This window comes from Strix uralensis, chromosome 5, assembly GCF_047716275.1.
Source record: "Strix uralensis isolate ZFMK-TIS-50842 chromosome 5, bStrUra1, whole genome shotgun sequence".
Taxonomy (NCBI): Eukaryota; Metazoa; Chordata; class Aves; order Strigiformes; family Strigidae; genus Strix; species Strix uralensis.
The window spans coordinates 56,516,267-56,540,995 of record NC_133976.1 but is presented as its reverse complement, the minus strand read 5'-3'; the positions used below and the strand labels follow the sequence as shown (position 1 = coordinate 56,540,995).

The 24,729-nt window shown below is 41.8% G+C and overlaps 1 protein-coding gene across 8 annotated transcripts in view; it reads right to left on the bottom strand.

Moving 5' to 3' along the window:
• TCF20 (transcription factor 20) overlaps nt 1-24,729 on the bottom strand; it is a 132,611-nt gene that overhangs the window by 47,093 nt on the left and 60,789 nt on the right. Inside the window, exon 1 of one of the 8 annotated variants that reach the window (XM_074870999.1) lies at nt 17,800-17,830. The exons of 6 other annotated variants lie outside the window; for them this stretch is intronic. The gene's annotated coding sequence lies outside the window, so the exon portion shown is untranslated. Of the gene's footprint in view, nt 1-17,405; nt 17,515-17,799; nt 17,831-24,729 lie in introns of those variants that run through there. One more of the 8 variants, XM_074871003.1, reaches the window with a different exon arrangement.

The following is a 24,729-nucleotide window of genomic DNA, read 5'->3' as shown; positions in this document are numbered from 1 at the left end:
AGTAAGAGGAATCACTCACTTCCAAGAAAATACAAGTCAGTAGCCTACTACCAGTTGGACTGCATTTTCAGCATCAGTATTTCCCCACAGTCATTTACTAGCTGGGCCTGTTTACGCGCCCCTGAAGAAACAAATTTCCAACAATGTTTTGCAAAGCAAAGGAGAACAATCCTCACCCTCCAGCTATTCTCTATGGCTAATACTGGGAGCAATCAAGTATTCTGCTACCATGTTTAAAGATGCAACAAGAACCCTGCACCACTCTCAAGCCACACTTGGATCCACTGTAGGAATGATATCCAAGGCCTGCATTTCACTCTGGGAAATATCTCTATTAGAAAACATCCAAGATACAACTGACCAAAGCTGAAACCAAGATACTTCAATGAAAAGGATCTATGGAACCCATGAAAGAACTGGCACCAGCATGCTCAAAGACATCTGCTTGAGGCTTTTGTTCCTGACTGCTCCAGTGACTGTTAGGTAGAAACCAACACACAGCAAGACAACACGTGGTATTTTCCCCACCCTATCTGCTTCATTTTAAAAGACAGAAAGCCAGAACAAGTCCACACTATTTGAGGAAAAGGGTCTAGAACTTCATCCCGTAGGACTTTTACTTTACCTTGAATGAAACTTAACTGAAAACATCTGTCAGCCAGAATATGTATTTTGGAATACCACGTATGATCATCTACATTTACATCATCAACTCCTAAGTAAATGCACTTCAGGAAGGCTCTCCTATGTACTTCAATCTATTATTCAGTGTGTGGAATCATGACTCATCCTCAAGGACTGGACTGCAGCTGCAAAATTATTTGGGGACGCTGGCTAGTTCCTGTGTAAAAGCCTGACACATCACTCAATGCATTAAGAAAAGTATGGTAATGAACTACTATATGTATATACACTGTCTTTTTAAAAATTTAAATAAATAAAATCAATAAATAGATGATAAAAGCACTTCATTTGTGAAACACCTTGTGCTTTTCTCTTCCTGAAAACAAACTGGATAAAGCCACCTGGAGAGACTCCTTCCTTTAAGTAAATGTTAAGACAATGCTCACACTTTTCCAGGAAACAGAAGTCTGACTCCTCAGATTGGAGACTTCCTGGAAGACTTGCCTGCATTAGGTTTTCTCATTTAGCCATGTTTTGTGCTTGCCACATTCAACTGAACCCACTCAGAATTAAAGTTTAGTTTTGTACTCCAAAGCTTTGTTCAAGTAGAAGATCACCGGAGAGTCCCAAGAAAACAGGCATACAAATGAGGAGATGCAGGCGATGTCTGGCATCACGCTCTTTACCCATCTGCCTCTCAAGATTTTTTTTTTAATTAATATGTACGTTATATACAGCAGGCTCTAACTCTACCACATTAGGGTCTTTCAGAAAAGCACCCTGGTTATATCTGGGTTTCTACTGTTTGTGCATGCAGGCTACAGAACACACACAAAAACACCCTACCGAAATACATGTCTCCACAATCCCTCTCTGCTAACTCAAAGGCATCTTTTTGTTGCAGCTGGTTCATGCAGCTTGATATCCACAAGAGTATTACCAAAACATTTACTAGAATCAGAAAAGAACCTTCAAATTGTTAATACTTCCAATTCCATCTCTCCCCTTCTAGAAAGTCAACTTTACTGCTGTTTTAATCTTATACTCTAGTATTTTAAGTGTCATACTGTAAGAGAGGCCTGCTGTTCTCATAAACTTCCACTTTTTTAGAATTTTAGAGACTACATATATCACATGAATAACACTTCTATGAATGTCACACCACACCAATCTGTCCAGTTCGGGCTTCTTATGGATAAAACCATCCTTTCTCTGAATTATCCCCTTTGATGTTATCAGTTTGAAGCTCATGCCCTCAAAATTGGGATACCTAATACAAGCTTCTTTCTCCCTTTTTGTATGTCTTGCAGTTAAGGTGAAAAATGGGACAAAATAATTAAAAGCAGGAACGAAAACATACATAGAAATAGAAGGAAGCCATCAAACTAAAGGTAAGAGAACATCTACTGTAACCGGCAGATGTTAGAAAACAGCTTCTCTAGATAAGCAGTTTGGGGCTCTGCAATCAGCAACATTCATGTGCTATGGAGACTGTGTGCACACCCTGACAGTCACATGCTTTGCCTCCTCTTCTCATGAAAGCAACATTTCCATCCTCATCACAGGCTCAGTCTCTCACAGAATCTCAGACTAATTTTTAAATATGAGTTTAATAAAGCTTACTTTGCATAGTCTGAACAAGGTCTCAGGAAGCCTCTTTTGCATTACATCATACAAAAACTTGCATCACTGATGATATTCATTCTTCTATAATACTACTAACAAAGGCTTGAAAACTGCTAATATACATTAACAATGCTAGGCAACATTCTTAAGACTTCCTCACTATTAAAAAACAATCATTTTAATTACATAATGGAACAGAAACAGCTCAAGATTCTATAAAATACCTTTAGGAACAGAGATACAGTAAAGGTCAACCTGAGGCACAAATTCCTGTCCTCTATAACATCACGCAATCATGTAATATTTATTTAGTCCAGAAGATATATATACTAACTCAGAACAGGAAGAACATGTTTTTCTCCTTCAATTTATTCTTTTTTTTTTTAATCTTAGATTTTACCCTGACAAATAAATAAGAAGTTTTCATCAGGAGGACTTAAATTACTGGTGTTCTAAGCAAATGCCTTCTGTTTTCACATCTCCTACAGAACAACACTTGCTTTGAATATCTCACGAGCAGCCTGAGTAACACAACCAGTAGAATAGCAGACAAAAAAAAGAAAAAAGGTATTTCATTAATAACAGGAGTAAGAAAAGATAGGAGGTGCTTCAATCCATTACATCATTGATAACTTAAGACATATACCACATTTCCTGTCATTAATGCACTATAAATACAGGACTATTACTATTGTAATAATCTTTCTTAATAATAACAGCGCTGTAAAGTGCTTAGATCTAAGTGCTATATTCTCAGCAAAACCACCGAGAATAATTCCACAGGCAAGCCTTGTTAATAAAATACATTCAGACAGATGAGGTCTTCAAATTCTACTTAGATCCACAGGAAAAAAATAAATATATTTGATTAAATTTTTACTGGAAGCCTTTAAAGAAAACGTTTTCAGCTGGTACATACTCCTCCACATGCAGGAACTCAAGAGAACGATACGCCAGCTGCCAACTAGAGACTACAACACAATCATATAAAACTCCACAATGGTGGTACACATCCATAATCCCGCCCCCAGTAGGAGGGGCAAAGTCCCACTTCCAAAACAGCGCTCCGTTAAAAGTCACAAATTACACGTTTAGAGTATTTTCCAACATACACAACAAAAACATCCAAAGCCTTCCCCATTTATTCAAAGAGAAGGTAAGATTCTGGCACAGCTTTCACTACTCCAGTGTCACACCTACACTCTCACTACACGTGCATCCAGCGCTCTCAATGAAGCTTCATGATTCTGCTCAAGTATTTATAGTCTGTAGCTGTAGAGCCATCTAAGCATATCCATCTAGAGACTACATTCACTAGCCTAAGCAGTTTCACTCTGCTCCAAAACATTTGTTTCTTCCCCAATAGCCCAGTAATCAAAATCTGTCTTCAACCTGGTAGGAACAAAGGAAGCATATTACAAGCTTGTGTGGCTGATAAACAAACAGCCTCACTTATGAAATCACTGCATGTAAGTCATGACTAGAGAGAAGCAGTAGGTCCTCTTATCCATATCTCAGACTTGTGAAACACCTGAAATTATTTCAGACAGTCTTTCAACATACCTCCTTCATGTAAACGTGTTTTTAAGCACATCAACAATGCAGATTTTGTTTCTTGTTTAATCGTCCCAAACAGCCTTGTAGAACTTTGTTAACATAGTTCCTCAAAATATGGAGCTACTGCATTGTGATCGTACTGTGAGCAAGATTACCAAATGGTAGTCAACAGCATGTAAGCATCTTTCACCAACAGTTCCTGCATGGATATGAGACTGCCCCCAACCAGTGCTGATTAACAAGGTTCATCAGTACTCCCACACCAAGATTACTGTGTGAAATGTTCTTCTGCAACATACTGTGCTAGGTTTTTTAAAGCCATATAAATCTTTAAAACTTTTTTGTCCCAATTATCAAAGATTGGACAAACACAGGACAGCTGCCCAGATCTTCCCACATAATGCTGATGCCAGCATAGTAGTGCATCACTACAGACAGAACAAAACATGTGAGCTAAAAACCAAAACACTGTTGGGATACGCTTCATTCTTAATGATAAGCCTATAAAGAACCAGCATCACTTAATTCTGTAGGATGTAAGTGAGGTCTTTCTGCTTCGTTAAATTTTCTTTAGATTTGGGTTGACTACTGTGACCCATCTGTGCAGAGAAGTCTCAGGCAGCAGTCAAATGCAATATATTTTCGGTGATCTGTCAAAGACCTCTCATTTCCTAGCGTGCTTATCAGGAAAGAAAATGTAGTTACAGGCAGGTGACAAACAGTAAGATAGCATTTTCCATAGTCAAAAAATATACATGAACAAGTGGGGTTTTTATAGTGTCCAGGCTTCTGATTAAAATAGACTTATTTGCTAAATGCTCTGCAAGTAACAGATACACATACATCTCCATAGCCATTTCTAGTCACAACCCATACAAAATTCAGAAATTACTCTTTTTATCCTTACTCACTGTATCTTTAAGTAGCAGAGCACACCCACAACCAAATAAAACCCCACCAAGCCAGAACTTGAGTGTGAGCAACTCTGTGACATAATTTGTAAGTAAACAATCCCCAGGGTCTGAATTAAGCCTTAAGTATAGGAAAAATTATTTCTATGTATTTCGTATCCTTTCCATTGTCAAGGCCAAGTTGCTAACCCTCATTTCTGCAGGTACACAGTTATTACTTGAACACCTGAGCACTGGCTGGGAATAGACTGATTTTGGTTTAGGTTTGGAGAAACATCACCTGCTTTTAAGAGAAGGCAAATCAGCTACGCCACAAGTACATGAACTTAAGGATCAAACCTAAGGCTGCATTTAACAAAGTAACAGATCTAACATTTCTTCTACATTTGATGCTTTTCTAAAAGAAAAGGAAAACCAGATTTATTTTTCAACCTTAGGTGTGATATGGAAGTAAACCACAGCCAGCACTTCAAAAGCTCACCAGTTTGTCCAAGCAGTAATATTCACTGCTCACTTCTTTCAAAAAGTTGTGGTTACTCTGAACTGCAAAGAGATTTTCTTCATACCTGTCTATAAAGCCATTTCAGATCCTGCTCTACTAAACATTACTTTTGCATGCTACAAATTAACAGAATGATCTAAGACATGGGAAACTGATATTGTCTTATTTACCACTGTGCTTCTAGAGAAAACTGCAGTCATATCTGGCTCTCACCAAGCTGTAATAATTTATTCTATCAAAGAAGCCTTACTACAGCACCCAAAGTTTCAACAGTACACATTTTTCACTGAGAGTCCCACAACCTGAAGCAGATAAACTGAAGTAGATAAAGTATTTTGAAAAGTATATAAAATTTGAAGTTAAAACCAGAATATTGTGTTACTGAAAACTGAATTTTACATTCTAAAAAAAAAATCACATCTTAAAAACACCCACATGTAGTTGTCACGCACACTTAAGTGCCTAATAATAATAATACGTATTAGCAACATGTCTTGCAAATCAGTGCTAACGCTGGTCTTGACAAAAATTAGTTTTGTCCTGCCCAATGAAAAACTTCATCAAAAGATTCCTCAAATGAGTTAAAGCTTGGCCAAGTGGATTGTAATTAGTTTCCATCATCTCACAGAGACACTATGCCTTCTTTACCAAAATCTAAAAACAGCTTTTTAGAAAGTCAGTATGTATGAGCTTAAATCCAAACAATTAAGGAAATGGTTCTCACAGAATGGGTGAAGAACAGATGAGCCTGGCAGAAGGAACACAGTGAGCTTTGTCAGTCGAGGGGAATGCTCGGGGGATTATTGTGCTAGATAAAATCTACACTCCTTATTTCAAGTATTTCCCTAAGTGACCACAGAAAATTTTACTAAGCCTGAGTCATTACGTATTCTTATCTCACAGGGGAGACATGAACAGATATATTCGGAGTATTCAACTGCTATAATAAAAGGCATCATATAAACAAACAACAAAAAATAATCAGAATTTTGCATGTGGCTATTATTTGACTGCTGATTTCTTCCCCCACTCCCAAAATATTCTCTCTGAAATTGTTTTCAAAAAACATTTGGATAACACCAAAGTAAAAATACCCAACCAGATTTTTTGTGTCTTCAAGGCTTCTGCGTGAACAGAACTAAAATACCATCTTCAGTTTAGCTCTGCAGTTTGAGTGTACTGTTAAATTCGTATTCTTAAACATGAGGAAAGAACAAAATTTTGTTGTAAGCTGGCATTAAAGTTGTGGTGCTATGAAAACATGTATTTCTAGAAATATAATGATCAAAGTTCAGCAGAATTTTATCTGATTTTATATATCTGATCATATTATTATGTCATTGGGTCTCAATCGACAGCACAGATGTACTTAAATAGCTTTTAAAAATCCACCAACCCATTTCATCAAAATTTTTAACAGATATTTTAGTAAAAACTTATGCAAATCGGTCAGATTCTATTGTATGTCAAAGATTCAAACAAGAACTTTGGTTTCACATATACGGTCAGTCCCCTATGTGCTTGTTTAAGAGGTCCAGCCTCCTCCACGGTGCTAACACAGCCATTCACGCAGCAACCCAGATCAGGGAACGGATATGGTCGAGAAACAATTCTGTGAGGGAGAAAAGCCATTTCTGAACTGACAGATCCATTCACTGTATCGTTACACAAACATCTGTACCAGCAAAACGGACACAGCAGGAACTGCTTAAGTGGCATGGCTACTGAAGTGCACTTGAAATCAGAAGTTCATATTTAAAAGGCTCTTCATCTTTACACAACAGTGAAACAACTCTTCCAACCATCAAAACGAAAATAATACTGAACCCTCAGCAACTCGTTTCTTTTCTTCAAGCTGCGTATCAGCTGACTGCACATCCTAACCCAGTTCACTAGTACTCCGAAAAGTCTGGCAACTCATTACATGCCTCGTATTGTAAATTCACCTGTGTCTATATCTCCGATGTCTCCAAACAGTCAAACATCGTGTCTGCTTTGGCAATGCAGCAAAATCTGAGCAACCATTTCAAGGACAGCTCCTGATCACCTCCTCAGACATGCGAGACAGGAGGTTCAGCAAATGCATCACAACTCTCACCAAACCTTCACCTTCCAGTTACAAAATTGAAGACAGTGAAAAGGAGAAGTCAATTATTAATTGCAAGAGAAAAGCAGAAAAGTGTGACCAGGGTTGCCAGTTCTATCTGTCCAAGCTCCCACTTTCATTGCAGAAATTAATCCACTAACAAAAATACTCAGAACTATACAGCAGTAAAAAAAAAAAAAAGTATTTCTAACAAATTGTTTTTAATTAACTTTTGTAATTTGTTCACCCTACATAGTAGCCCCTGCCTTTAAAGTCTTAAATGCATTATCTCTTCAAATTATGACAAGCTGTTAAGATAAATACTTAGGTCATATTTAGTATTACCTGTAATACATGTCTGTCTTTTCTGTTCAATGTAGTCCATACAATTAAGTCTTTTTATTCCATTTTACAATGCCTGGTGCAATGAGCCTGTAACTAAGACTCCTGGGAACTCCTCAAGGCAAATTAAGTAAATTACCACAAAATCTCTATCAGTTATGTGCAAGTATTATTACAATACAGGTTATGCACTGTATACAACAACTAAATCCATTGATTAGGATAAAACCATTGTAGAGTATAATACCACCTAGTTACACTATATGCAATAATATTAAAATCAGGTAGAAATATAACCTCAATCTACTTAAATCAACAAATTAAAGAATTACCGTCCAATTGCAGAAAAGCTGTACTCAAATTTATGTCCTCCAAACCTCTTAACAGATAATTTTTGTTCCTTTAAGATAACACAAGAAATTTAGATATGCACTATACCACTTTCGAGTTTCACTAACAAAGGTTATCATTCTTCCTATCAATTTAGCACTTCATCCCCCTAAAGTGACACAGATTTAAGAGCAATTTGGGTGTGGAAGGTCTGCAAATACTCCTGCCATGGAAGACTTGAGAAAAAAAGTATGTCAAGGCCATATGATGTTTACTGATAAAATGTTAGGTTTTTCTCTAACATAAAAAAGAAGTGGTTGAATTTCCCTCCAAAAAAACCCAAAATCCAAGCATTTTTAAGATTTTCACACTAAAAAACCAATAACTTTTCTTTCCCTGACATCTCGCCTTGTCTCCTACAACCTATATCCTCTAAACATCACTCTGCTCATTCCTCTGCCCTCTGGATTCCACAGCATCTGCCTCATGTTGAAGCCAAAAGTTAAAGCAGACCCATTCCTACAATTTAAGTGTTGTCTCCTAAGAGACACTAACAGGGAGAGACTAAGACTACAGCCACAGTTACAGGGAGACAGAAGAAACAGTTCAGATTAATACAAAATAACTTCATATATTTAAGTGATTCAACAAAATGATTACTTCAGTGGCAGCAGTTTAAGGAGTTTCTCACCCTTCCTACCCTCCCATCCCCAAGATTCTCAATCTCACACCAGCACTGCAGGTTTTCTTTGGATTTTTCAGATTAGACCAGTTTTTTGAACCCTCTCATTATGCATCTCCACTGTAGTTACACTGGCATAACCAGCAGACAGATGACAGAGAGGAGGCAGCATACTGCAGTGTTGGAGCAAACAGTTAAGAACTCCTGAAGTTCATATTTTTTTAAATTCTTGTATCACTAAGCCTTGGCCTATAGCACTTAAACTGGTTGACTCTCACCAGCTCCGTCATGAAGTCAATAAAAGCCTTCCAGAAGGTCTCTTTCTATGTCAACTTTACGTGCATAAGGTGATTAAACTTCTAATACACCTCAGTTAAACGTCTGAAATTATATGGTATAAACTCAGGCCACCGTAACCAACAAACAAGATACTGTACCCTGTCACTTTAAATTGCAGACACTCAACTTCATGCTTCTGAGTTCTGCTGCCCCAGACAAAGGCACAGTAGTCAGGCTACACCACAGCCACAAAATTCACTCCAATGAGCATAAGCAGTTCCCAGAAATGAACAAGCTGCCACTGCAGATCTTCTCACAACTCACAAAGCTTTCTCCTTCCCCAAGAGATTTCAGTATCGCCACAGTCACAGTGTCAGGCAGCGTTTGAGGCTGTTGATGGGACACACTTGGAAAGTTGACGGACAAAGCTTCCACTGCATGTATTCCATCTCGTATTCTAGAGCATATATCCTGAAGAAAGTCAGCAGTTGAAAGCAAAGAGGAGGGAATTCAGCACTGGAGAAGAAAGAACACCTCTATAAACAGAGATTAGTGGAGGATAACAAAGATGCTGCACTCTGAGCATGATTTTTGGAAATGCTAGAGTTAAGATTTCAAAGTAAGACAGAGGGAGCTTTAGATGGTCTACTACTCTGAGAATCAGCCCCATCATTCTGTTAAACTTGAGCTCCTGCAGTCATTCATCCTGTACACCAGGGAGAAAACACAAAACCAGAAGACTCCAGTTTCTTTCTCCATCCTGCCTCCCCTCAACAGAAAGCCAAATAAAAAGGGACAATTAACATAAACTGTACAGAGTGGATTACATATAATCATGCCATAATGCTAATGTATTCCTAGAGTTCTATTACAAGAATATAAAGGTGAGATGCCCTTTCTTCCCTTGCTCTAAAACATCCAAACATTCAATGAAAAACTCAAAGTTTGCTACCTTGTTTCAGCTAGGAAGATGACAACAAAGACATGTCATTGACTTTTACCTTGAGAATTGCTCCTGATTTAATTCTTTATGACTTGTTAACCAAGTGGGCAAATGGATCTTACTCATTGGCTTATTTCAGAAGGGCAATGTACACATGGAGCTAATCAGGACAGATTTCATGAGTAAACACAGCCTAACAAAGTCTTTATAAACATTACAGTTCTGTGGATAAGCAAGGAAGTTTATTTCCTAATTCCTCCTCCTGTCCACATTTAGGAGCTTCCTGACCCTGTTTCTCATTGAGCTAAGAAATGTGCTTTTTTCCCCAGTGAGCTTGATCCAGATTCAACCAAGTAATCTTTCTCCACCACCTTCAACATGCTTTTGATTTGGCTGTAGAGTATACATATAGTTAACCTCTTCTTTCCACAACTCTTTTATATATACACACCCCTTTGGTTTTCCACAAATTCCATCTTTCAAACATACAGCAAACTACATTTCTGCAAGGCAATAAGACAAGGAAACAAAACGAGCACGTGACAAGTCAAATTTCTATATCCTAATCGCAGGACACTACCATCATTCAAAAAACCCATGTACTCAACTGAGCAATTCTCAAGAAAGAAAACAGTTTTGTCTCTGATAACTGGAATATGAGAAGATGCCAAATGTGGAAAAGTACCCCGGTGCAAAAGGGAAAAAGACCAGAAGGCAAGAATCACCACCCCGCTTCCCAAACTGCCGTAAACAGGATGCTGACTGAAGTCAGAAGTGCAGAGATGCAGACTACCACACTGCAGTGGACCTCCCTGGGTCATCACCAAAGCCAATCCTTGACCACAGCTGGCAACCAAACAATTCTGCATCAGTAAAGTTCTCTTTATGTGCTCTCACAGTAAATGGGAGACTAAGAAAGGCAAAGGAAGGATGTTTCTTCATTACAGTGCAATGATTTGGAGGGAAGGGGGATAAGGATAGCACAGTTGGATTTTTTTCATGCAAAATAAATAGTGTCACTTTGGAGCAATTCTCAATTATGCTCCTACTTCCGCTCTCCAGCAGTACAGAAGAGAATCTGCCACTCACTCAGCGATGCCCTGCAATACAAAGACAATCTGCTACCACCTTCTGTAACAATTTTGCCCAACTCATTTAATTCACTGCCTGCTAAGTGTCTATCATACTTTTCAAGACCTATCTAAAAGACCATTTTTATGTAGCACAAGGTATAGTCAGGATCAAGAACATCAGAAAATCTGATGAGCTCAACTTTTCATGCAAATATGTTGGAAAGAGGGGAGAAGTGAAACCTCCCCACTTCCACATGCATGATGAGAGATAAGGAAAACTTACAGTGGCAAACCAAAATGTACACCATATGACAGAACACTGTTGACTTCACTCTTTTTTTTCCCTTGAATGCAAGATGAGAAACAAAAGGAAGAAATTATAACATAGAATCATTTAGATTGGAAAGGATCTTTAAGATCATCGAGTCCAACTGCTAACCTAACACTGCCAAGTCCACCACTAAAACATGTCCCTAAGCGCCACATCTTCTAAAATACTTCCAGGGATGGTGACTCAACAGCTTCCCTGGGCAGCTTGTTCCAATGCTTGACAACCCTTCTGGTGAAGAAATTTTTCCTAATATCTCAACTAAATCTCCCCTGGTGCAACTTGAGGCCATTTCATCCTATCACTTGTTACTTGGGAGAAGAAACTGACACCCACCTCACTACAACCTCCTTTCAGGTAGTTGTACAGAGCGATAAGGTCTCCCCTGAGCCTCCTTTTCTCCCCCCAGTTCCCTCAGCCGCTCCTCATAAGACACATGCTCTGGACCCTTCACCAGCTTCACTGCCCTTCTTTGGACATGCTCGAGTAATTTAATGTCCTTTTTGTAGCGAGGGGCCCAAAACTGAACACAGTAGTTGAGGTGTGGCCTCACCAGTGCCGAGTACAGGGGGACAATCACCTCCCTAGTCCTGCTGGCCACACTATTTCTGATACAAGCCAGGATGCTATTGGCCATCTTGGCCACCTGGGCACACTGCTGGCTCATATTCAGCAGGCTGCCGACCAACACCCCCAGCTCCCTCTCTGACTGGCAACTCTCCCGCCACTTTTCCCCAAGCCTGTAGTGCTGCTGGGGGTTGTTGTGACCCAAGTGCAGGACCCGGCACTCAGCCTTGTTGAACCTCATGCAGCTGGCCTCAGCACATCAATCCAGCTGGTCCAGACCCCTCTGTAGAGCCTTCCTACCCTCAAGCAGATCAACACTCCTGCCTTAGTGTCACCTGTAAACTTACTGAGGGTGCACTCGATCCCCTTGTCCAGATCACTGATAAAGATATTAAACAGAACTGGCCCCCTGTACTGAGCCCTGGGATCCCGTCAACCAGTCTCCTGAACAGGCCACAGTCTACTGTGCAGAAGTCCAAGGTGGCAGTTCTGCTGACCCACCTCCTTACTTCTCCAAGAATCAAAACCTCTATCATTTCATGATCGCTCTGCCCAAGAGGGCCTCCAACCATCACATCACTCACAAGTCCCTCTCTGTTCGCAAACAACAGGCCCAGCAGGGCGCCTTCCCTAGTTGGCTCACTCACCAGCTGTGTCAGGAAGTTATCTTCCACACACTCCAGGAACCTCCTGGACTGCTTCCTCTCCGCTGTATTGTCTTTCCAGCAGACAATATAATGCTGATCATGCAGCACTCACTACATTTATAAGATAACCATTTACGTTAATTTAGAAAAAAAGAAAATATCACGTACAGTGTTCCCACTATTCCAAAACTACTACTCATAGGAAAGACTGTTGGACAAATCAAATCTCATGGAAAGTCAAGTGCATCCAGGCATCTGACCAAAGGTAACAGCAAATTGCAGATACTGAATTGGAAGCTGATTATCAACATTTCATCATGGTGTACAATGGTTTATTCCTTTAAGTTCTGGCAGGTGTGAAAGCATGTATTTTTCTTTCAGCTAATAAGTTTTAGGTATGTTTTTCATAGTTATTAGCAATGTTGTAGATGGACACAAGCCATCTATAGTCAGCTCTGCTAATACCAAGTCTCCAGTTAAAAGCTATTATCAAGACAGAGTTTGCAGCACATATTTTTTACAGGAAAAGTGATATGAACAATACTTCCAATAAACTGTGTTAAAGCTTCTAGCATAGTAGCTCCCCATACAATTTCTAGCTAAGTACTGAGCTCTTATCAGAACTCATCGGAGGGTTCTGTTTATGACTTGCAATTTACTAGCAATTAGATGACTTGAGTTCATACTAGTAAAATACTTCAAAATAAATCATCGTATTCCAGCACAGAATACACAATGATTCCATATGCAGTTATTGGTATGAACACAGACATGCTGCGTGCTTACAACAAAGAGAGGGGGGGAAAAAAAGTAATTTTCCTAGCTTTTTTGTATTTGTTGCACCACAACACAGGCAAGAAATAATGGGCTTCTCAAATGGAGAACAGATCAAATCTCAAAGGGACTCAAGCCAGGGCTCGCTTTCAGACAAAGAACCTGGTAATGCTTTTTCCATTCCTCCACTATTATCACCAGTTACAAACACGATGGTAAAAAGAAACACAAAGAGCACTGGGAAGAGTATGTGCATATTCACTGTCACCAGGTCAAGCCAACAAGAGGATGCTTGTGCTTTCTTCTACCACTTCTTAACTCTGTTCTTGAGGAATCACTAGACAAGAGGCGGGAAAGCCCAGGAGTTTTACTGCAATGTGAATGCTTTGTTGTGTCCAGGTCAAAACTGGAAGTTTGACTGTGCTGTTGTTCACAAATGCAGCACAAACAAGTTCAAGAGTTGATAACATTTAATTTTCACATTTTTTTGTCTTCAAAGGCAAATAGGCAGCATATCACAGACTCTAGAACATCCTGAACTGATCTTATCCTCCAACAGGGCTAAACAGAATCCGCTTTTGATTACACATCAGCCTCAACTTTTGAGTCTTTGGGTCTGGCTTCCGCCCCCCACCCAATGAAACGTGCATAGCACTCCCTTAAAATGAAACGTGCATAGCGAAGAAAACCGTATACTTTTCCAAGTGTCCCAAAACAAGCCAATACATAACTTAGTGGCAAGCAGCAGTGGAAAGGCTTACTGAAGAGATCAAGGAGTGGTATAGCTAGACACTAGTGTGACACAGATTGCATACAGCAATGCTGTACATGGCTTTAAGACAGAATCTTCCACTTTTCCAGTCAGTCAAGACTGAAGTCCAGTCAAGAACTGTAAGGGAGGGGACCCAGGTCAGTGGAATAACAGTACCAACTTTTTTTTTTTTAAATAAGAAAAGTTTGATAGAAACAGAATCGCACATGAGGATCCCACTACTGGAATACAACAGCCTCTCCTACGTGATTTTAGAGAAGTACAAACCTCTGCTTACATTGTGTGTGTGTGTCCTCTATCAGTAGTACTAAACAGTCTTCTACAAAAAAAAATTCAACATATCATATCAACACTATTAGAAGTTGTTAAAAATACTTAAGACTACCTTTATTTTTTATTTTAGAAGTCCAAAAACTAAACCAGAAATTTAAAAAATTTTGAGAGATCTCTCATCAAAAAGTCAAGAAAAAACACCTTTTGCTCTCGGACCAAAGTTTAATTACTTGAATGGGAAGAGTTGGTTGGTCTCAGTCCAGTCTCTACCATCAAATCAGCACGTTAGTTGGCTCTTCAGAAACTGTTGTACATAATCTTTCCTGTCTCGGAGGCCAATCGCAGGATTAAGCAACACAAATTCTCACACAGCCAGTTAAGGTACACATTGAAGCCTGAGAAGCTAGCACTGCCAAAACTGTTTCTAAATCTTTGAAAGGTGTCAGAACTCAGGTTCCAAAAACATTAGTCTAATACCCTTTATAAGTATAAAATATAATTGAACAGGGTATGAAAAAATAAATATATGCTTTAATTAAAAAGCTACACCACCCAAATGGAGATCTGGCATACCCTGTATCAAAATGCAAGATATGCATAAGCCAGCTATAAACTCTTAAATATACTCTTATCTCAAATTATAGGGAAGCCAAGCAAGCAGCATGAAATTATTCAAGTTTATTACATATTACGCCCTTATTCCAGATAGCAACCTGCCAAGTTGGTAGAATAGCAACAGGAATTGTGCCATACAATTCCTATGAAGGGACCCTTCTAAGAGCGGCACTATTGCCATTTTGCTGTGCTTCATGGGTGGTTTAGTTAAACATGACCTAAAAAGGAAGGCAGAAAGGGGGTATGCAATTATTTTCTTTTTAACATTGCACCAAGAGCCCAAAAGGACTTTTTTACACACATTTCCACAACAGGAAGAGGGATGGGGAGAAAAAAACCCAAGACCTACACATTTCTTACTTTTTCCTACAGACTATATAGACACATATCAATCATTGACAGAACCACATTAAGAACATTTTTACTTATACTACTTTAAGTCTTTAAATTTAATCCCAGTATCCTTCAAAATGTAGTAAAGAGCTTAATATTTCCCCAGTTCTTCAGCTGAAGGTTAAGGAAACAACTTCTGGCAATAAAAAGAGGTCTCCTTTACAACTAATAGACAAACAAGTTTTCTGTTTCATGTGAATAACCTTCAGATCTTATTTATGCATTATAGGAATAAATTCAGTCCTTTAATAAAAATTCACCTCAAGCCTTCTTTATGAAGCATTAGTAACTAAGAAAAAAAGGACCAAAAAAAATATTCCTGACCTCCTGTTAAAGACACAACACCAAGCTGCTCCCAGCACTTTCATATAGGGAACTACACTTAACCTGCCCCAGGCTGTAAAGATATGTTAAAGTATGTATTTCAGCAAAAATGCAGGTGCCATCAATCCCAAAGCCTCTGAAATCCGATTTAGAGATCAAAGCCCAAATTGTGTCAAAACATATAGTATGCCACTAGAAAAGATGCTAACAAATTTAAAGCTAAGTAGTCTGAAGAACACCAAACTTGCAAGAAGGTCCAAAAACCTCTCCTAGACGGTAAGTCTGTTAATACAAAGCCCAAGAGCTATCAGCTTGTCTGAGGTCATTCCCCAAACCATAAGAAATAAAAATGTACAGTAGCAAGTCATATTTTTGATATAGAAGGTGTCGTCATACTCCCACTCAGAAGGCACTCATTAGGCTTGCTAATTCAACATGAAAACACAAAAATATGCATTTTACGTACCAGCAATTTGGAGAAATGAGGAAATATTATTCGCCTCTCCTCATAACATTAACAAAGTTTACGGCATAGATGACTAAACTAATAAATACATCTCTCCTTTTTTTAAATAGTAATTCTTTCTGCAGTACGCTAATGCAGCTGCCTTTTTATACATCAACTGAACCTAATGCAGAGGCAACAGATGAAAAAATACAGCTTCAAACAAACAAGTCAAGTTAAAGTGAACTAATATAGAGCCCTATTTAAAGATGTAGATTTAAGGGAAAAAACCCAAAACTTTTCAACCAAATGAAAACTGAGAATAATACGAAGTAGTATTTACCACAAACATTTAACCAAATGGACTTAGTTACACTATGCAATACTCATCTATAAACCTCAGAAACCAAAGTTATCTAACAAAAAAGTAGTCTAGAAAATAGGTGAAAAAACATCTCTTCTTGATTTGAGTTCAGCCAATATGCTATAAACCTAACCTAGACGTTGCTGCATCTCCATCATCCAGTCATTTCATTGCTCTACAAAGACTGGGTAAAGGTGAGCCAACTGCTACACGCACACCTATTGATCAGGAGGCATGCTAAAAACCAAACACTCCAAAGAATTACCCACGGATGAATGGACAGATGGCAACAAGTGACACAGACATGAATAGCTTTTGAAATGCTAACCTAAACACAGGAAGCTCTGCAAACGATCCTCAATCCCCCTCATAGGTATCTCTATTATTTTTTCTCGTGTTTTCAAAGGAGGATTAAAAAAAAAACTGGAATGGTACAGGAAACAATGCTGCGATTTAATCAAACTCCCTGCTCTTTTATTGAGGTGGGGAATGTTATGGAAAAGACAGTATACAGAAGAAATAAAGGATTCTGATGGTGCCAAATCTACCCAGAGAGACAATCACTTGTTGATTCACATACAAATGTGCTCCTATTTTTCACCTTAGTAACAGAGACCCAGTATCATTAGACAGTTCTGATACACAGGTTAAAACGCTTAGGTTACATAACTTTCTCTTATTCCTTCCTTGAAGGTAAGGAAAAATAACTTCCAACTGCAGTCCTAAACACAACTTCCAGCAAAGCAAGCGGCATTAACAAAAGACAACCTTATCCTCACAGCAGCCCAAACACACTATTTTCTGATTATCTCTGCAAATGAACGCTAGATTAACTCTCAAGAAAGTAAAAAGCACTACGAACCTCAAGCATTTAGAACACAGCCTGTCCATCTACTGTAATTTGTGCACGGGGTACACCCATCTTCTCCGACATTTTTAATCATTTACCCCTTCAACAGAAGCACCGGAACCCCCACATCTCCATAAAAACTTCACAATTCTTGCAAAAGACCATTCTTTCAGGACAGGAAAACAGGTGGGCGCCTCACTACGGAGCACGAGGGCCTCCTTAAACACACATAAACATTTTTTCTTTAAAGAAAAAGACGTGGGGGGGGAGAGTTAAACATACTGAGAACTTCCCAAGAGCCCTTTCACAAGTCCTCCTCGTACCCAACACTCGCCCTCCATCCTGCTCACGGATGAGACCCCCACATCGCCTTCCATGCAACCTCCCGCACTGCCGAGGGGGCCTCGGCCTCCCCAGTGCCGGGAGCCCTCCCTCTCCCCAGGCCTCCCCCACACCCCGACACCCCCCGGCCCGAGCGCGGGTGCCCCTTACCTGCGACCCTCCCTCCCCACCCTCCCCCCCGCCGCCTTCCCCGGCGCCCCCCGCCGCCGCGGGAGGTGCGGGCGGGGCGGGGGCGGCTCAGCAGCGCGGGCGGCGGGGCGCCGCTGCAGGCCGGGGCCCGGGCCGGGGGGACCGCGGGGGCCCGGGGGCGTCTCGCTCCATTCTCCCCTCACACACACACAGCGCCACACGCACGCACACACACAGGAAATAACACGGGGTCAGCTGACCCCCGGCAGCCAATGGCGGCGGGCGCTGGGGAGCAGCGCGCGCCAGCGGGAACGGCGCGAGGCGGCGGGTCCCGGCCGGGCGGAGGGAGCGGAGAAGGGAGGGGGAGCGGCGCGTGCGCGCGCCTGTGTACATCTCTGTGTCTGAGTGCGCGCGGCAGCGCGCGGGGCGGGGGGAGCGGCGGAGCCACCTCCCCTCCCACCACGCGCCCGCTTAAAGGGGCCGCGCGCCGCCACCCCGGGGAGGGGGCGGTGGGTGCCGCCTCCCCGCCGCGCGGCCGGGGGAGGACGGCGGGTCGTCCCGTCCCGTGGGCTGGGAGCGGGCGCCGCCGCCGCACGTGGGCGAGGCACGACCGGCGCGCGTGTCACCCACCCACCCGCCCGCCCGCCCCTTCCCCGCGGCGGGCACCGAGACCCCCGCCCGGCGGCCCCTCACGGCGAAGGCGGCGCGGCCGCCACCGGGTGAGGGAGGCGGCGGATCCCGCCGGCGGCCCGGGGCCGGGCGGCGCGGAGGCAGAGCAGGGTGGAGCGCTGGGCCCCCTCCCAAGGAGGGACCGTGGCAGTTTCCATTTCAATCTTCTCATAAATCAATACCCCCCCCCCCCCCCCCCCCCCCAAGTTATTTTAAGAACCGGATTTATGCCGTTTGGCCGCTTCTCGCCGCCCGGCCTCCTCCCGGGTAGGAGGCAGGCGGCGGCGGCGGCCGGGCCGGGAAGCCCCTTCACCAGCCCAGAGCCCTGGAAGCACCTTCCGAGCCGGCGGTCAGGCCGCACGCCGGGACTGCTGGGCGGGCCCCGAACCGGAGGTGCCTTATCGGAGCGGCGGGGAGCTCGGGAAACAACATGGAGGCTGTGGGCGGCCCGGTGCGCGGGGCACCGGCGGTGCGGGGGCTCTGCTCCCCGCCGCAGCGCCCCTTGGGCTACTCGAAACGGTACTCCCAACCCTCCCGAGTCCCCCGTCAGCCTTAAATTTGGGAGCTACGTCTGTCTAATCGTACTCCTGCACTGGCGAAACGATGAAGCTTTTTAAAGAATATTCACTCGGTTTTGGTTTCCATTTCTGAGAGTGAGGGGGCAAGGAGACTGGTGGAGGGGGCAGCTTGAGAGCAAGGATGCAGCGCCTGTCAAATCATCATCTCCTTCATTTAAGCCTACATGCCAGCAAAGGAAGCTCTATATGACACTACAGTTTCCTCCATCTGCCACTCAGAACGTTTCACGTGAAAACGCAGGAGGCTGGCAGCCTGAGAAGCTCTAAGTACTGGGCAGAGAAAGCTCGAGCATCATTTAAAATTTGCTTTGCCAGGAACTTTACTGAGCAGATATGACAGTTTCAATAACTGCCCTGTTTCCCAAGCTTTGTTCCCCAGATCCTCAGCAAGTCTTATTCTGAGAGAAGGCCCCTGCATATAGCTCATCCCAAAAAACAACAAACTGCTTAGGACTGTGTTGTAAACACAGCCAGCTGACAACTTCTCTGATGGCTCCCCCACAGGTGACTTGCTCTTTATGAAAAATAAATACAAACCACCACATCTTGTACCATGCATTATCTGTCAAAAATAATTTGGAGACTGGATGAAATTTCATCTAGATAAGACTGCAACGATAGCAATAGTCTGGGGAAAACAACCGGAACAGACAACAATTAACATGTGCTCCTACTATTTGTCTCTCAAGTTAACAAATTGTGGGTGCTGGGGGCTCCCCAGCTGCTGTCCAGGCAACCGTGCAGCAGAAGCGCCCTGGAAGGTCTCACCTGCTCGTCTGCTCCTCTCCGGACTCAACAGGCGACAGCTCCTTTTGGAGGCAAGCCTTCTGCTGTGATCTATGCCTTATCTCCTTCACATGAGATTACTGTGATGTGCTCCACATCAGCTACCTGGGAATTGCTGCTGGAGCACACAGGCACTGCCTTATTGCATGCTCTCGCAGTACAGTATGCCCCTGCTCTCCTCAGCACTTGTTGCCCATTTGCGTGTAGTGTTTAAGGCACGGTGCTTCGCTTATGGGAGGCAGAGGTCATTGCTTCCTTCGCCTGCACAAGAGGCTCCGGCAGCACATTCACCGTGACAAACTGTGAGGTTGCTCTAGTCACAAACAACCTTAATCTTGTTGACTGCCATGGCATGCTAAGAGCTTTGTTAGAGCAGCATTCCCTCTGGGGATCCAGGACTGTGATAAAAGCTGTAATGGGGTGGGGGAACTCGATAAGGTTTTTATAATTTGATTTTCCATTATCTGTTTTCTGATTTTGAAGTGGAACGCCAATTGAGGTCAATCCTTTATGTAGATTTTTAAGGTAGGAGTGCTTAGAGCTCTCTACCTTAAGTTAAACTTACCTTAAGGTAAAACCCTTTCGTGTATACAAATATGGGAGAACACAGCTTATCTATATAAGCTTGGTACATTGAGGTATTTTTTACATCATGTCCAAAATGAAGTTGCAGCAGAAATAGAAAAAGTTTTGTAAAATGCTCAGAAAGGCACTATAAAACTACAAGGACAGCTAACATTCACAAGTCAAACATTTCTCAAAGGACCAAAAATAAGTGAATTTGCATACTTAAATACCTAGATCTCTAGTCTGCTGCACAGCAGCATTTCCCATCTCTGCTAATGACTTATAGGTGTTACAAGGGAAGTACAAGAGGAGTTGCTTTTTAAAATATTTAACAGCTCAAAACTACATGGCTGATTTTAAAGGTTGAAATGAAGTTTTAAAAAAAATCGTGCTATAAATACAGACAAATGCCACACTATCGTCAGCTGTTGCACTACAGTAGGCATCACTGGTAATATACATGGTCATTAAAAGCACAGAATGAAAACAAAGTTACCAAAACTGTATTAGTTAAATATCACATGAGCAGAGATGCCGTATCATTTGCAGCTTTTGAAGTGATGTATCAGGCTTTAACGTACAACCCCACTGAGCTTAATGGAGAATTTAATTCTCTCAGAAACTAATTTTTGTCTGTCTGCAGACTCCAGATGAAAACCCACTATCATTAGTACACCTTGTTCACATCACCGAGTTTTTCTTTGACACTGAGCATTTCACTTTCTTTCCAGAAGAAAGAAATTCAACCTTCTGACTTGGCCATTCAGTGACAACTACTTAACCACCATCACCTACACAAAAAAATTTGTTATCAATAAAGCATTGTTAGGACTAATGAAGAAACTAACCCCATCATGCTACTAGGGCTCTGATCCTGCAAACACACAATCAGGGCGGGAATCTAACATCCATGCAAGCAGTTCTAGTTCAGGGGAAAGTCACCAGTAGTATCTATATGCTTTTAAAGCAACTTATAAGCAAATCACCTTTCGATTTGGAAAATAATAAAAAACCCCAGGGATTTAAGGCCAAAAATGGTTACTTACCAAAATAAACCCTTAAAGGATCAATTTTAAAATCAATGCAACAAACTAACCAGGTTTGCATGTAAATTTCCAGCAAATACATTCCATCATCAAAGAGTAAGTGCTATAAATTGAGCAGATGTGCTACACCACAGTCATAAGATAGATTGAAGTCTCTGCTTTTAGCGCAAGAAAATCAGCTCAGCTGTAACTGTACAGAGCCACTACAGTACTACCACAACAGAAACTTTCCAAATCCTACCTGTTTCCTCCCAGACACCCTCCCTCCACCTCCTAATCAAAGTACTTCCAAGGATAGAGGCACAATAAAGCAGAAACAGGCAGGAAAATGGTCTCAAGACCTGGCACCCTCCTCTACGATGGATGGGAGGTTCTGGGCAACATAAAGCCCCCTGAGTAGCCCTCAGGGTTAGTGCCATTGCTCCCACCAGTGCTGCTGTCACAGCACACATGCAAGCAATGCTGAGTCTTTTACTGCACGTCAACTCTGCAATGGCAAAAGCAAATGTTTTTTCCCATTATGTCTTAAATGTAAGGCTTACCTTGCACATCCCTTTCCCCTCTCCCACAGATCCTGGAGAAAAAAGGTCCTTCTGACCCCGAGAGGGCTGACAAATGGAGATGGAGAGTCTCCTTCTGTCTTTGAGGTCACCACTTCTGATCTAGCCGTAATTCAGTAATTACTCAGTTTGTGTGGCTCTCTACAAAGCATACATTAGCAGCTGGGAGGGGGGGGAAACGGAAGGATGACACCATTCCTGACCTCAACCACCTCTCATCTCCAGACACCCTCTGAGCTCCCTCTGCCTGGAAGGGGGGAGGACAAGCAAGGGGTGCAGCCTGGGGGATAGAGAACAAATTTGCAGGTAATACGCTGGAAAGACTCCAAGAGCCCCAGTGTTTGTTAGAGGAAAGATGATTTCTGAATGCAGCTGGTGGGGTCCTCTGAGAGATTTCTTCTTCTTTACAAAAGGTTTCATTGCTGATGAGAAGCACTGAACTAGCAGCACCAGGAGGCTGAAGTCTCCACAGAGTCAGGCACGCAGTTTTCTCACAGGCACGGTACCTGTCCCCTCAAAGTATTACCCTTATCCTAATCCTTTCCCCCGTTACACAATTTCATGTCATGCACAGGCTCATCACTGCACTTTTACAGCTTTCATCTAGAGGCACTTAGATGCTATGGGAATGGGCATTAGAGACTAGCTTGAAGATAGGTAATACAAAAGATGACAGCCAGATTGGGCACCTACAGGTCATGCAACTGGGGACTGAAACTTATATTCACGGTGGGACAGCTACATCTTTAAGCAAGTGTAAAGCAAGGGCAGCTAGCTTGTTTCTCTTTCTCCAAGAAAGACATCAGCATGGCTGCATTCATTAACATTTCCTACCTCTCTTCCTATCTAGCCCCAGGATTTCCCATACCTTCCTCCTGTTTCTTTTACGCGTACTTCAGATAAAATGTGCTACATCTGACCCTACACAAGGGAGAAGCAGTATCAGATGTCTCCCAAGGAACTGCAGCAAAGACAGTGAGGGCTCTCCTCTCATTAATTCACCGATATTGAACTTTTCCCCTTACAACAGCCAAAGGATCCGTGTGCTTGCTGGAAAGTATTTTGGACGAATCATGTCTTGGGTGCGTCGCTTGGAAGTGGCTCTCCTCCAGACACAAGAAGTGTCTCCTTAAGCCTAAGTGTTAAGTCCTACAGCCCAATTCCTGCAACAGAGCAACAACTGGATTGAGAGTCTGGAGCATCTCAAAGGAAGGAAAATGATAAAGCAGCTGAAGGTAGGTAGCATGAATCATAGCAAGAGAAAAATTAAATCACCTATATGGGAGACAATTCTGCTCCATCTTTTAATACTGCAACACTTCTGTCCTCTCATCTTCCCGTTACAAGGAGCTGATTCATGAAAATAAGATCTTTGTACCTTAAGACCTGCTCAGCTGCTTCTGCTTACTCCTTTTACCTCCTGCCAAAAAGCTGCTTCTGGCAGAATCAGAATTAGTTGCTGTGAAAGTGATTGTGATGCTGCAGACAAAAGAATCTGAGTCCAGTAAAAAAAGCAAGAAACAACAGAAGCTGGACTTTTGAGGAAGAGTGGATTGCATTTCCATGCAGATGTCCAAAGTAATAAAGGTGGAAATTAAAATAGAAAGCCACACAAACACGATTCTCTAGCAAGACTGTCTCCAAGAAGGCAGGAAAGGCCATCAATAGATCTTCATTATCTGAATTGCTAAACATATCTAAATAAAAGGAGAAATTCAAATATTAGAAGAACTCATCTTTTTAAATGGCCTTACATAAAACCAACTCTGCCTTGCCTGAACATGTTTTACAGAAAGGAATTTTTTTTTTCTTTTACTTCTGCTGGCCTTTTACAGAGGTTTCATTTGCTGGGGTTTTTTTTTCTGCCTGCAGGGAACTGGGAATTTCCAGGCTTAACAAGCTTAAATCCCCATGACATACAGTCCCAAATTTTAGAGGCAACTAAGATTTTGATTCTTATTTCGCTCCCTGTTGGTTTCCTCCCTGATGCATGCAATAGCTGTTCTGAATCTCAGCTGTTCCAACAGAAGGAAAAAAAAAAAAAGGTCCCTGAAGGAACAGCATTAGTTCTTCCAGTCACCCTGCCGCTACCACACTCCAAAATTCAGGCACATGAGAAGGGCTTGCAGCAGCAGGAAGCAAAAGCAGAGGGCATCAGGCTGGACCAAACCAAGAGGTCTTCTGTGTTCATCTGGTAAGAACACTGTATTTATATTGAGTAGTAGTAATCTAAGGGTCCACTGAAGATATACCTTGCATGAAATCTCATTAACTTCTTGTCACAGAAACTGACTTCTGCTTTTTCTGTCATGTATAGTGATGGTCTCTGGTCCTGATTCATCAGAAAGATTGGTTTATTAGAAATATTTGTAAAGTTCCACCACAGTTTATTTATGTATCTCCTATTGCTAACAAAACATGAGGAAAAAAATCTACTTCAAACACAACCACTTTAATTACTTTATATCTCGAGTCTCATTCAGTGCTCAAACCCTCTAATTCTGCATTTCAAAAGACACTAGTGTCTCATTTTAGTGCCCTGCATTACTTTAAAGTCACACTCAAATCCAAGTCCAGATAAGGCACACGAGAACACACAGAACTTGACTTTAAACACAACATATTCAACTATTTATGAACACTACCAACACATTTGGAGGTGGGGGAAAGAAGGATATTTTCATTCACGTCACCTAACCCAAATGATGACAATGCCTTAAAAGCTATCAGGTAATAGATATAACC